Below are 14,393 nucleotides of genomic sequence, written 5' to 3' on the forward strand. Positions count from 1 at the left end.
GCAAGAGAAGAAAAGAACAGTTACAAAATGCAGACCATAACCAAGAAACAATAGATACATGTGTCTATTATACAATAAGCTTCCTATAATAACAACGATAGCAGCTTCAGCGGGACAGATTACAGGGTAATATTTCATTCATTTGGGCACTAGGAGCCTCAAACCACCGGGTAACAACATAATGTGGGATTGTTTGTTTCCAGCGTAGGTCAGACATGTATATGAATGAGTTTGGGTGGATATAAATATGAGCATCCTCGTGGGGGGATGGGGGCATTAGGCCTCCTGCAGATTCCCGTAGTATTATGATTCCCGTAGTATTAAGGGAAGATTCCTGCAGATTCCCGTAGTATTACGTAGAAGACTCCTGCAGATTCCCGTAGTATTATGAATTCGTCTCCATCTTGAAAAACATAAATTAATAAATGAGTCGCAACATGGTTTTACAAATGGCCGTTCATGTTTAACAAATTTGCTAACTTTTTATTCCAGCATAGTTGAGGCAGTTGATAGTGGTAAGGATTGTGATGTTGTGTACCTTGACTTTAGCAAAGCTTTTGATACAGTGCCACATGAAAGACTAATTAAAAAAATAGAAGCTCATGGTATTGGGGGTGCTATATTAACTTGGATTAGGGCATGGCTATTCCAAAGGAAACAGAGAGTTAGTATAAATGGGGTTAAGTCAGAGTGGGATAATGTTGTTAGTGGAGTACCTCAGGGCTCTGTCCTGGGACCTCTATTGTTTATAAAATATATAAATGATTTAGATTCAGGTTTGAGTAGCAACATTTGCAAATTTGCCGATGATACGAAAATCGGTAGGGAAATTAATTCGGAGGAGGACTCACTATCACTTCAAGTTGATCTAGATAGGGTTTTGAAATGGTCAAATGATTGGCAAATGCAGTTTAATGCTGATAAATGTAAAGTTCTGAGGCTAGGTAATGATGATAGAGTTACAAGATACGAGCTAGATAAGAACATAAGAACATAAGAACAAAGGTAACTGCAGAAGGCCTATTGGCCCATACGAGGCAGCTCCTATTCTATAACCACCCAATCCCACTCATATACTTGTCCAACCCGTGCTTGAAACAATCGAGGGACCCCACCTCCACAATGTTACGCGGCAATTGGTTCCACAAATCAACAACCCTGTTACTGAACCAGTATTTACCCAAGTCTTTCCTAAATCTAAACTTATCCAATTTATATCCATTGTTTCGTGTTCTGTCCTGTGTTGATACTTTTAATACCCTATTAATATCCCCCCGGTTATGTCCATTCATCCACTTGTAAACCTCTATCATGTCACCCCTAACTCTTCGCCTTTCCAGTGAATGCAACTTAAGCTTTGTTAATCTTTCTTCATATGAAAGATTTCTAATTTGGGGAATTAACTTAGTCATCCTACGCTGGACACGTTCAAGTGAATTTATATCCATTCTATAATATGGCGACCAAAACTGAACTGCATAATCTAAATGGGGCCTAACTAGAGCAAGATATAGCTTGAGAACCACACCAGGTGTCTTGTTACTAACGCTGCGATTAATAAATCCAAGTGTCCGATTTGCCTTATTACGAACATTTATGCATTGATCCTTTTGTTTTAAATTCTTACTAATCATAACTCCCAGATCCCTTTCGCAATCCGACTTCGCAATCACAACACCATCTAGCTCGTATCTTGTAACTCTATCATCATTACCTAACCTCAGAACTTTACATTTATCAGCATTAAACTGCATCTGCCAATCCTTTGACCATTTCAAAACCCTATCTAGATCAACTTGAAGTGATAGTGAGTCCTCCTCCGAATTAATTTCCCTACCGATTTTCGTATCATCGGCAAATTTGCAAATGTTGCTACTCAAACCTGAATCTAAATCATTTATATATATTATAAACAACAGAGGTCCCAGGACAGAGCCTTGAGGCACTCCACTTACAACATTTTCCCACTCTGACTTGATTCCATTTATACTAACTCTCTGTTTCCTTTGGTATAGCCATGCCCGAATCCAGCTTAATATAGCACCCCCAATACCATGAGACTCTATTTTTTTAATCAGTCTTTCATGTGGCACTGTATCAAAAGCTTTGCTAAAGTCAAGGTATACAACATCGCAATCCTTACCACTATCAACTGCCTCAACAATGCTAGAATAAAAAGATAACAAATTTGTTAAACATGAACGGCCATTTATAAAACCATGTTGCGACTCAATTATTAATTTATGTTTTTCAAGATGAAGACGAATTTTATTTGCTATTATAGATTCGAGTAACTTTCCCACAATAGACGTTAGGCTAATTGGTCGATAGTTAGACGCAAGTGATCTATCTCCTTTCTTAAAAACTGGTATCACATTAGCAACTTTCCAAAACTCTGGCACTCTGCCTGACTCTATTGATTTATTAAATATGGTTGACAGTGGGTCACAAAGCTCCTCTTTGCATTCTTTAAGCACCCTAGCAAACACTTCATCCGGCCCTGGGGATTTGTTTGGTTTGAGTTTTACTATTTGTTTAAGAACATCCTCCCTGGTAACTGCTAAGCTCGTCAACCTGTCCTCGTCCCCACCCACATAGACTTGTTCGGCTGAAGGCATATTGTTAAGTTCCTCTTTAGTAAATACAGATACAAAATATTTATTTAAAATACTACTCATCTCTTCATCACTATCTGTTATTTGACCTGTCTCAGTTTTTAATGGACCTATCCTTTCCCTAGTCTTGGTACGATATAACTGAAAAAACCCTTTAGGATTTGTCTTAGCTTGCCCTGCTATGCGAACTTCATAGTTTCTTTTTGCTTTCCTTATCTCTTTTTTAACATTTCTAACCAGTTGTACGAATTCCTGTTCTAAAGTGACCTCCCCATTTTTAATCCTTTTGTACCAAGCTCTCTTTTTACCTATAAGGTTCTTCAAATTCTTTGTTATCCACTTTGGGTCATTAGTATACGATCTATTCAATTTGTATGGTATACTACGTTCCTGTGCTTTGTTTAGAATATTCTTAAATAAGTTATATATTGAATCCACATCGAAATCCCCATTTAAGTCACCTATCGCTGGGTTCATGTCTCGCTCCAAGACCGGCCCACACCCCATACATAAGAACATAAGAACAAAGGTAACTGCAGAAGGCCTATTGGCCCATACGAGGCAGCTCCTATTCTATAACCACCCAATCCCACTCATATACTTGTCCAACCCGTGCTTGAAACAATCGAGGGACCCCACCTCCACAATGTTACGCGGCAATTGGTTCCACAAATCAACAACCCTGTTACTGAACCAGTATTTACCCAAGTCTTTCCTAAATCTAAACTTATCCAATTTATATCCATTGTTTCGTGTTCTGTCCTGTGTTGATACTTTTAATACCCTATTAATATCCCCCAGGTTATGTCCATTCATCCACTTGTAAACTTCTATCATGTCACCCCTAACTCTTCGCCTTTCCAGTGAATGCAACTTAAGCTTTGTTAATCTTTCTTCATATGAAAGATTTCTAATTTGGGGAATTAACTTAGTCATCCTACGCTGGACACGTTCAAGTGAATTTATATCCATTCTATAATATGGCGACCAAAACTGAACTGCATAATCTAAATGGGGCCTAACTAGAGCAAGATATAGCTTGAGAACCACACCAGGTGTCTTGTTACTAACGCTGCGATTAATAAATCCAAGTGTCCGATTTGCCTTATTACGAACATTTATGCATTGATCCTTTTGTTTTAAATTCTTACTAATCATAACTCCCAGATCCCTTTCGCAATCCGACTTCGCAATCACAACACCATCTAGCTCGTATCTTGTAACTCTATCATCATTACCTAACCTCAGAACTTTACATTTATCAGCATTAAACTGCATCTGCCAATCCTTTGACCATTTCAAAACCCTATCTAGATCAACTTGAAGTGATAGTGAGTCCTCCTCCGAATTAATTTCCCTACCGATTTTCGTATCATCGGCAAATTTGCAAATGTTGCTACTCAAACCTGAATCTAAATCATTTATATATATTATAAACAACAGAGGTCCCAGGACAGAGCCTTGAGGCACTCCACTTACAACATTTTCCCACTCTGACTTGATTCCATTTATACTAACTCTCTGTTTCCTTTGGTATAGCCATGCCCTAATCCAGCTTAATATAGCACCCCCAATACCATGAGACTCTATTTTTTCAATCAGTCTTTCATGTGGCACTGTATCAAAAGCTTTGCTAAAGTCAAGGTATACAACATCGCAATCCTTACCACTATCAACTGCCTCAACAATGCTAGAATAAAAAGATAACAAATTTGTTAAACATGAACGGCCATTTATAAAACCATGTTGCGACTCAATTATTAATTTATGTTTTTCAAGATGAAGACGAATTTTATTTGCTATTATAGATTCGAGTAACTTTCCCACAATGGACGTTAGGCTAATTGGTCGATAGTTAGACGCAAGTGATCTATCTCCTTTCTTAAAAACTGGTATCACATTAGCAACTTTCCAAAACTCTGGCACTCTGCCTGACTCTATTGATTTATTAAATATGGTTGACAGTGGGTCACAAAGCTCCTCTTTGCATTCTTTAAGCACCCTAGCAAACACTTCATCCGGCCCTGGGGATTTGTTTGGTTTGAGTTTTACTATTTGTTTAAGAACATCCTCCCTGGTAACTGCTAAACTCGTCAACCTGTCCTCGTCCCCACCCACATAGACTTGTTCGGCTGAAGGCATATTGTTAAGTTCCTCTTTAGTAAATACAGATACAAAATATTTATTAAAAATACTACTCATCTCTTCATCACTATCTGTTATTTGACCTGTCTCAGTTTTTAATGGACCTATCCTTTCCCTAGTCTTAGTACGATATAACTGAAAAAACCCTTTAGGATTTGTCTTTGCTTGCCCTGCTATGCGAACTTCATAGTTTCTTTTTGCTTTCCTTATCTCTTTTTTAACATTTCTAACCAGTTGTACGAATTCCTGTTCTAAAGTGACCTCCCCATTTTTAATCCTTTTGTACCAAGCTCTCTTTTTACCTATAAGGTTCTTCAAATTCTTTGTTATCCACTTTGGGTCATTAGTATACGATCTATTCAATTTGTATGGTATACTACGTTCCTGTGCTTTGTTTAGAATATTCTTAAATAAGTTATATATTGAATCCACATCGAAATCCCCATTTAAGTCACCTATCGCTGGGTTCATGTCTCGCTCCAAGACCGGCCCACACCCCATACCCAAGCCTTTCCAATCAATTTGACCCAAAAAATTTCTTAGGCTATTAAAATCAGCTTTTCGAAAATCTGGCACTTTAACAGAATTTTCTCCTACTGGTCTATTCCATTCTATGCTAAATCTGATTTCTTTGTGATCACTGCTCCCTAGCTCACTCCCTATTTCGATGTCATTAATTTGCGTTTCCCTGTTAGTTAACACTAAATCTAAAATATTATTTTCCCGTGTTGGTTCCTTAATGTGTTGCGTAAGAAAGCAATCGTCAATTAATTCTAGAAAATCTTCTGCTTCACTATTCCCTGTTTTGTTCAACCAGTTTATTCCGCTAAAATTAAAGTCACCCATGACATAAATACTGTTAGATCTAGATGCTCTAGATATTTCATCCCATAGATGCTTTGCTTCCATTCTGTCTAAATTTGGTGGCCTATATATTACTCCTATTATAATATTATTAGCTTTTTCGTTTAATTCAATCCAAATAGTTTCTGTGTGTGGCTCTGTTTTGATTCCCTCTTTGAGACTACATTTCAAATTGTCCCTAACATATATGGCTACTCCACCTCCTCGTCTAATATATCTATCTGTGTGAAATAGTTTAAATCCATATATTTGATATTCAGCTAATAGTTCTCTATTTTCTACATTCATCCACGTTTCGGTAAGTGCAATAATATCTATTTTTTCTGTGCAGACAAGAGCATTTAATTCGTTAATTTTATTTCTTAGACTTCTACTGTTAGTGTAATATACCCTAAGTGAATTGTTATTTTGCGGACCTTCTCTTTCCCTGATCGTTTTGCCAATTCCTTTCTTCCACAAACACATACTTTTATTACCTCCTTCCTCCAAATCAATTCCCATACCTCTATCTACTAACAGTTTAAACCCAAACAAACACCTCTAACCACTTCTTCTAGCGAGTTCGCAACAGCAACAACCCCAGCTCTCGATAGATGCACCCCATCACGAGCATACATTTCATTTCTTCCATAGAAGTGTTCCCAGTTGTCTATGAAAGATATTGCATTTGATTTGCAATATCTTTCCAGCCGGCAATTGACACCAAGTGCCCTCGATATCCATTCATTTCCCACTCCCTTTCTTGGAAGAATGCCACATATGATCGGGATTCCTCCCTTGCTCCTAACTAACTCTATGGCTGTTTTATACCTCTGAATCAGTTCCTCACTCCTGACTCGACCAACATCATTTCCTCCCACGCTAATGCAAATAATGGGATTGTTCCCATTACCAGCCATAATATCATTCATGTTGTTTATAATATCACCAATGCCAGCTCCGGGATAGCAAACCCTTAACCTGTTCCCCCTATCTCTAGCACAAAACGTTCTATCCAAATACCTTATCTGGGAATCTCCCACAACTAATGTTTGCTTAGGTACTTCCTTTACTTTCTGAGGGGCCTGCGCTTCCTTTCTCTTCGTTGCTTTCCCTTTTGCGCGATCCACAGTCTCTCCACAGCACTCGTCCTCTAAAATACCCAAGCCTTTCCAATCAATTTGACCCAAAAAATTTCTTAGGCTATTAAAATCAGCTTTTCGAAAATCTGGCACTTTAACAGAATTTTCTCCTACTGGTCTATTCCATTCTATGCTAAATCTGATTTCTTTGTGATCACTGCTCCCTAGCTCACTCCCTATTTCGATGTCATTAATTTGCGTTTCCCTGTTAGTTAACACTAAATCTAAAATATTATTTTCCCGTGTTGGTACCTTAATGTGTTGCGTAAGAAAGCAATCGTCAATTAATTCTAGAAAATCTTCTGCTTCACTATTCCCTGTTTTGTTCAACCAGTTTATTCCGCTAAAATTAAAGTCACCCATGACATAAATACTGTTAGATCTAGATGCTCTAGATATTTCATCCCATAGATGCTTTGCTTCCATTCTGTCTAAATTTGGTGGCCTATATATTACTCCTATTATAATATTATTAGCTTTTTCGTTTAATTCAATCCAAATAGTTTCTGTGTGTGGCTCTGTTTTGATTCCCTCTTTGAGACTACATTTCAAATTGTCCCTAACATATATGGCTACTCCACCTCCTCGTCTAATATATCTATCTGTGTGAAATAGTTTAAATCCATATATTTGATATTCAGCTAATAGTTCTCTATTTTCTACATTCATCCACGTTTCGGTAAGTGCAATAATATCTATTTTTTCTGTGCAGACAAGAGCATTTAATTCGTTAATTTTATTTCTTAGACTTCTACTGTTAGTGTAATATACCCTAAGTGAATTGTTATTTTGCGGACCTTCTCTTTCCCTGATCGTTTTGCCAATTCCTTTCTCCCACAAACACATACTTTTATTACCTCCTTCCTCCAAATCAATTCCCATACCTCTATCTACTAACAGTTTAAACCCAAACAAACACCTCTAACCACTTCTTCTAGCGAGTTCGCAACAGCAACAACCCCAGCTCTCGATAGATGCACCCCATCACGAGCATACATTTCATTTCTTCCATAGAAGTGTTCCCAGTTGTCTATGAAAGATATTGCATTTGATTTGCAATATCTTTCCAGCCTAGATGGTGTTGAGATTGCGAAGTCGGATTGCGAAAGGGATCTGGGAGTTATGATTAGTAAGAATTTAAAACAAAAGGATAAGAACATAAGAACATAAGAAGAAAGGTAACTGCAGAAGGCCTATTGGCCCATACGAGGCAGCTCCTATTTATAACCACCCAATCCCACTCATATACATGTCCAACCCATGCTTGAAACAATCGAGGGACCCCACCTCCACAATGTTACGCGGCAATTGGTTCCACAAATCAACAACCCTGTTACTGAACCAGTATTTACCCAAGTCTTTCCTAAATCTAAACTTATCCAATTTATACCCATTGTTTCGTGTTCTGTCCTGTGTTGATACTTTTAATACCCTATTAATATCCCCCCGGTTATGTCCATTCATCCACTTGTAAACCTCTATCATGTCACCCCTAACTCTTCGCCATGAGTTAGTCAATCAATGCATGAATGTTCGTAATAAGGCGAATAGGACACTGGGATTTATTAATCGAAGCGTTAGTAACAAGACACCTGGTGTGGTTCTTAAGCTATATCTTGCTCTGGTTAGGCCCCATTTAGATTATGCAGTTCAGTTTTGGTCGCCGTATTATAGAATGGATATAAATTCACTTGAACGTGTCCAACGTAGGATGACTAAGTTAATTCCCCAAATTAGAAATCTTTCATATGAAGAAAGATTAACAAAGCTTAAGTTGCATTCACTGGAAAGGCGAAGAGTTAGGGGTGACATGATAGAGGTTTACAAGTGGATGAATGGACATAACAGGGGGGATATTAATAGGGTATTAAAAATATCAACACAAGACAGAACACGAAACAATGGGTATAAATTGGATAAGTTTAGATTTAGGAAAGACTTGGGTAAATACTGGTTCAGTAACAGGGTTGTTGATTTGTGGAACCAATTGCCTCGTAACGTGGTGGAGGTGGTGTCCCTCGATTGGAAAGTCTTGGGTATGGGGTGTGGGCCGGTCTTGGAGCGAGACATGAACCCAGCGATAGGTGACTTAAATGGGGATTTCGATGTGGATTCAATATATAACTTATTTAAGAATATTCTAAACAAAGCACAGGAACGTAGTATACCATACAAATTGAATAGATCGAATACTAATGACCCAAAGTGGATAACAAAGAATTTGAAGAACCTTATAGGTAAAAAGAGAGCTTGGTACAAAAGGATTAAAAATGGGGAGGTCACTTTAGAACAGGAATTCGTACAACTGGTTAGAAATGTTAAAAAAGAGATAAGGAAAGCAAAAAGAAACTATGAAGTTCGCATAGCAGGGCAAGCAAAGACAAATCCTAAAGGGTTTTTTCAGTTATATCGTACTAAGACTAGGGAAAGGATAGGTCCATTAAAAACTGAGACAGGTCAAATAACAGATAGTGATGAAGAGATGAGTAGTATTTTAAATAAATATTTTGTATCTGTATTTACTAAAGAGGAACTTAACAATATGCCTTCAGCCGAACAAGTCTATGTGGGTGGGGACATAAGAACATAAGAACATAAGAACAAAGGTAACTGCAGAAGGCCTATTGGCCCATACGAGGCAGCTCCTATTCTATAACCACCCAATCCCACTCATATACTTGTCCAACCCGTGCTTGAAACAATCGAGGGACCCCACCTCCACAATGTTACGCGGCAATTGGTTCCACAAATCAACAACCCTGTTACTGAACCAGTATTTACCCAAGTCTTTCCTAAATCTAAACTTATCCAATTTATATCCATTGTTTCGTGTTCTGTCCTGTGTTGATACTTTTAATACCCTATTAATATCCCCCCGGTTATGTCCATTCATCCACTTGTAAACCTCTATCATGTCACCCCTAACTCTTCGCCTTTCCAGTGAATGCAACTTAAGCTTTGTTAATCTTTCTTCATATGAAAGATTTCTAATTTGGGGAATTAACTTAGTCATCCTACGCTGGACACGTTCAAGTGAATTTATATCCATTCTATAATATGGCGACCAAAACTGAACTGCATAATCTAAATGGGGCCTAACTAGAGCAAGATATAGCTTGAGAACCACACCAGGTGTCTTGTTACTAACGCTGCGATTAATAAATCCAAGTGTCCGATTTGCCTTATTACGAACATTTATGCATTGATCCTTTTGTTTTAAATTCTTACTAATCATAACTCCCAGATCCCTTTCGCAATCCGACTTCGCAATCACAACACCATCTAGCTCGTATCTTGTAACTCTATCATCATTACCTAACCTCAGAACTTTACATTTATCAGCATTAAACTGCATCTGCCAATCCTTTGACCATTTCAAAACCTTATCTAGATCAACTTGAAGTGATAGTGAGTCCTCCTCCGAATTAATTTCCCTACCGATTTTCGTATCATCGGCAAATTTGCAAATGTTGCTACTCAAACCTGAATCTAAATCATTTATATATATTATAAACAACAGAGGTCCCAGGACAGAGCCTTGAGGCACTCCACTTACAACATTTTCCCACTCCGACTTGATTCCATTTATACTAACTCTCTGTTTCCTTTGGTATAGCCATGCCCTAATCCAGCTTAATATAGCACCCCCAATACCATGAGACTCTATTTTTTTAATCAGTCTTTCATGTGGCACTGTATCAAAAGCTTTGCTAAAGTCAAGGTATACAACATCGCAATCCTTACCACTATCAACTGCCTCAACAATGCTAGAATAAAAAGATAACAAATTTGTTAAACATGAACGGCCATTTATAAAACCATGTTGCGACTCAATTATTAATTTATGTTTTTCAAGATGAAGACGAATTTTATTTGCTATTATAGATTCGAGTAACTTTCCCACAATAGACGTTAGGCTAATTGGTCGATAGTTAGACGCAAGTGATCTATCTCCTTTCTTAAAAACTGGTATCACATTAGCAACTTTCCAAAACTCTGGCACTCTGCCTGACTCTATTGATTTATTAAATATGGTTGACAGTGGGTCACAAAGCTCCTCTTTGCATTCTTTAAGCACCCTAGCAAACACTTCATCCGGCCCTGGGGATTTGTTTGGTTTGAGTTTTACTATTTGTTTAAGAACATCCTCCCTGGTAACTGCTAAACTCGTCAACCTGTCCTCGTCCCCACCCACATAGACTTGTTCGGCTGAAGGCATATTGTTAAGTTCCTCTTTAGTAAATACAGATACAAAATATTTATTAAAAATACTACTCATCTCTTCATCACTATCTGTTATTTGACCTGTCTCAGTTTTTAATGGACCTATCCTTTCCCTAGTCTTAGTACGATATAACTGAAAAAACCCTTTAGGATTTGTCTTTGCTTGCCCTGCTATGCGAACTTCATAGTTTCTTTTTGCTTTCCTTATCTCTTTTTTAACATTTCTAACCAGTTGTACGAATTCCTGTTCTAAAGTGACCTCCCCATTTTTAATCCTTTTGTACCAAGCTCTCTTTTTACCTATAAGGTTCTTCAAATTCTTTGTTATCCACTTTGGGTCATTAGTATACGATCTATTCAATTTGTATGGTATACTACGTTCCTGTGCTTTGTTTAGAATATTCTTAAATAAGTTATATATTGAATCCACATCGAAGTCCCCATTTAAGTCACCTATCGCTGGGTTCATGTCTCGCTCCAAGACCGGCCCACACCCCATACCCAAGCCTTTCCAATCAATTTGACCCAAAAAATTTCTTAGACTATTAAAATCAGCTTTTCGAAAATCTGGCACTTTAACAGAATTTTCTCCTACTGGTCTATTCCATTCTATGCTAAATCTGATTTCTTTGTGATCACTGCTCCCTAGCTCACTCCCTATTTCGATGTCATTAATTTGCGTTTCCCTGTTAGTTAACACTAAATCTAAAATATTATTTTCCCGTGTTGGTTCCTTAATGTGTTGCGTAAGAAAGCAATCGTCAATTAATTCTAGAAAATCTTCTGCTTCACTATTCCCTGTTTTGTTCAACCAGTTTATTCCGCTAAAATTAAAGTCACCCATGACATAAATACTGTTAGATCTAGATGCTCTAGATATTTCATCCCATAGATGCTTTGCTTCCATTCTGTCTAAATTTGGTGGCCTATATATTACTCCTATTATAATATTATTAGCTTTTTCGTTTAATTCAATCCAAATAGTTTCTGTGTGTGGCTCTGTTTTGATTCCCTCTTTGAGACTACATTTCAAATTGTCCCTAACATATATGGCTACTCCACCTCCTCGTCTAATATATCTATCTGTGTGAAATAGTTTAAATCCATATATTTGATATTCAGCTAATAGTTCTCTATTTTCTACATTCATCCACGTTTCGGTAAGTGCAATAATATCTGTTTTTTCTGTGCAGACAAGAGCATTTAATTCGTTAATTTTATTTCTTAGACTTCTACTGTTAGTGTAATATACCCTAAGTGAATTGTTATTTTGCGGACCTTCTCTTTCCCTGATCGTTTTGCCAATTCCTTTCTCCCACAAACACATACTTTTATTACCTCCTTCCTCCAAATCAATTCCCATACCTCTATCTACTAACAGTTTAAACCCAAACAAACACCTCTAACCACTTCTTCTAGCGAGTTCGCAACAGCAACAACCCCAGCTCTCGATAGATGCACCCCATCACGAGCATACATTTCATTTCTTCCATAGAAGTGTTCCCAGTTGTCTATGAAAGATATTGCATTTGATTTGCAATATCTTTCCAGCCGGCAATTGACACCAAGTGCCCTCGATATCCATTCATTTCCCACTCCCTTTCTTGGAAGAATGCCACATATGATCGGGATTCCTCCCTTGCTCCTAACTAACTCTATGGCTGTTTTATACCTCTGAATCAGTTCCTCACTCCTGACTCGACCAACATCATTTCCTCCCACGCTAATGCAAATAATGGGATTGTTCCCATTACCAGCCATAATATCATTCATGTTGTTTATAATATCACCAATGCCAGCTCCGGGATAGCAAACCCTTAACCTGTTCCCCCTATCTCTAGCACAAAACGTTCTATCCAAATACCTTATCTGGGAATCTCCCACAACTAATGTTTGCTTAGGTACTTCCTTTACTTTCTGAGGGGCCTGCGCTTCCTTTCTCTTCGTTGCTTTCCCTTTTGCGCGATCCACAGTCTCTCCACAGCACTCGTCCTCCAAAACGTCAAATGAATTTGAAGTTGCTATGGCGTTTGAAGGCGGCTTTATCAAAGTCTTCTTAAGGCCCCTGTCTTTCGCAACTCTCCAAGACGAGGTCCCTTTACTGCTGGTCTCCTCCTTCGTTACTTCTCGTTGTTTTTTAAGCTGACGCACCTCCTCCCGCAGAGAGTCCGACGAGGACAGGTTGACGAGTTTAGCAGTTACCAGGGAGGATGTTCTTAAACAAATAGTAAAACTCAAACCAAACAAATCCCCAGGGCCGGATGAAGTGGTATAAATTGGATAAGTTTAGATTTAGGAAAGACTTGGGTAAATACTGGTTCAGTAACAGGGTTGTTGATTTGTGGAACCAATTGCCGCGTAACATTGTGGAGGTGGGGTCCCTCGATTGTTTCAAGCACGGGTTGGACAAGTATATGAGTGGGATTGGGTGGTTATAGAATAGGAGCTGCCTCGTATGGGCCAATAGGCCTTCTGCAGTTACCTTTGTTCTTATGTTCTAATGTTCTTATGATTGTTTCAAGCGCGGGTTGGACATGTATATGAGTGGGATTGGGTGGTTATAGAATAGGAGCTGCCTCGTATGGGCCAATAGGCCTTCTGCAGTTACCTTTGTTCTTATTATGCTCTTATGTTTTGTAACCATAAAACAACGTGTATTCTTCCCAAACATTTTCTTGATTTAGTAAAAAAAATACTCTTGTTTTTATCCAAGACTTGGCGGCATCCGACATTGTTTACTTATAACATTATATCAAAACAACAAGATTTGTTTTGGATTATTCAACCACAATAAAAAAGAGAATATTTTATTTATGCACTCGTTAACTGTTAACTGTCTCAAACATTCCAAAGACGTAGTAGCTTTTTCCAGTGTATATTGTGCTGGTAAGAATGATGGCACGAGAGAGAATACGAGCAAGGAAACCACTACGTGGAAGAGAACCGGAAAGTCTTGGAACATTATACCATCAGAGAGGTGAGTAGCTACCAGTGGCGCGTGACGGGGACACTAAACAGGGGCAGCAGGGGGGAGGGACGCACCAAGAGGGGCTTACAACCAGGGTGTCCACAACAGGAGCACTGCCTCCCCCCCTCCCCCCGTATTATTGCCACATTAATTATTCATGCACCATTCCCGCCTTCACACTCCATATTATGTATACTGCGTCTCTACATTTTATAATCCTGTTCTTTTTTATTCAAATAACGATTCTGTCACGAATCTCCTATATTTCCTAAGCTTCTTTTAAATTGGGAAGGCAAAATTCAGTAAGAGCCATGAGGGGGGGGGGGATTCGAACCTATGCTTTGGGTACTCCACAATCCGCATAGATTCGAATCACCCTCATGACTCCTACTGGTTTTCCTTATTAAGAACATAAGAACAAAGGTAACTGCAGAAGGCCTATTGGCCCATACGAGG

The 14,393-nt window shown here is 38.4% G+C and overlaps 1 protein-coding gene across 1 annotated transcript in view; it reads right to left on the bottom strand.

The window, feature by feature from the left end:
* The window catches only part of LOC123757883 (uncharacterized), a 335,212-nt gene that overhangs the window by 50,847 nt on the left and 269,972 nt on the right, over nucleotides 1-14,393 (bottom strand). The gene's annotated exons all lie outside the window — the stretch shown is intronic.

Source organism: Procambarus clarkii, chromosome 40, assembly GCF_040958095.1.
Source record: "Procambarus clarkii isolate CNS0578487 chromosome 40, FALCON_Pclarkii_2.0, whole genome shotgun sequence".
Lineage (NCBI taxonomy): Eukaryota > Metazoa > Arthropoda > Malacostraca > Decapoda > Cambaridae > Procambarus > Procambarus clarkii.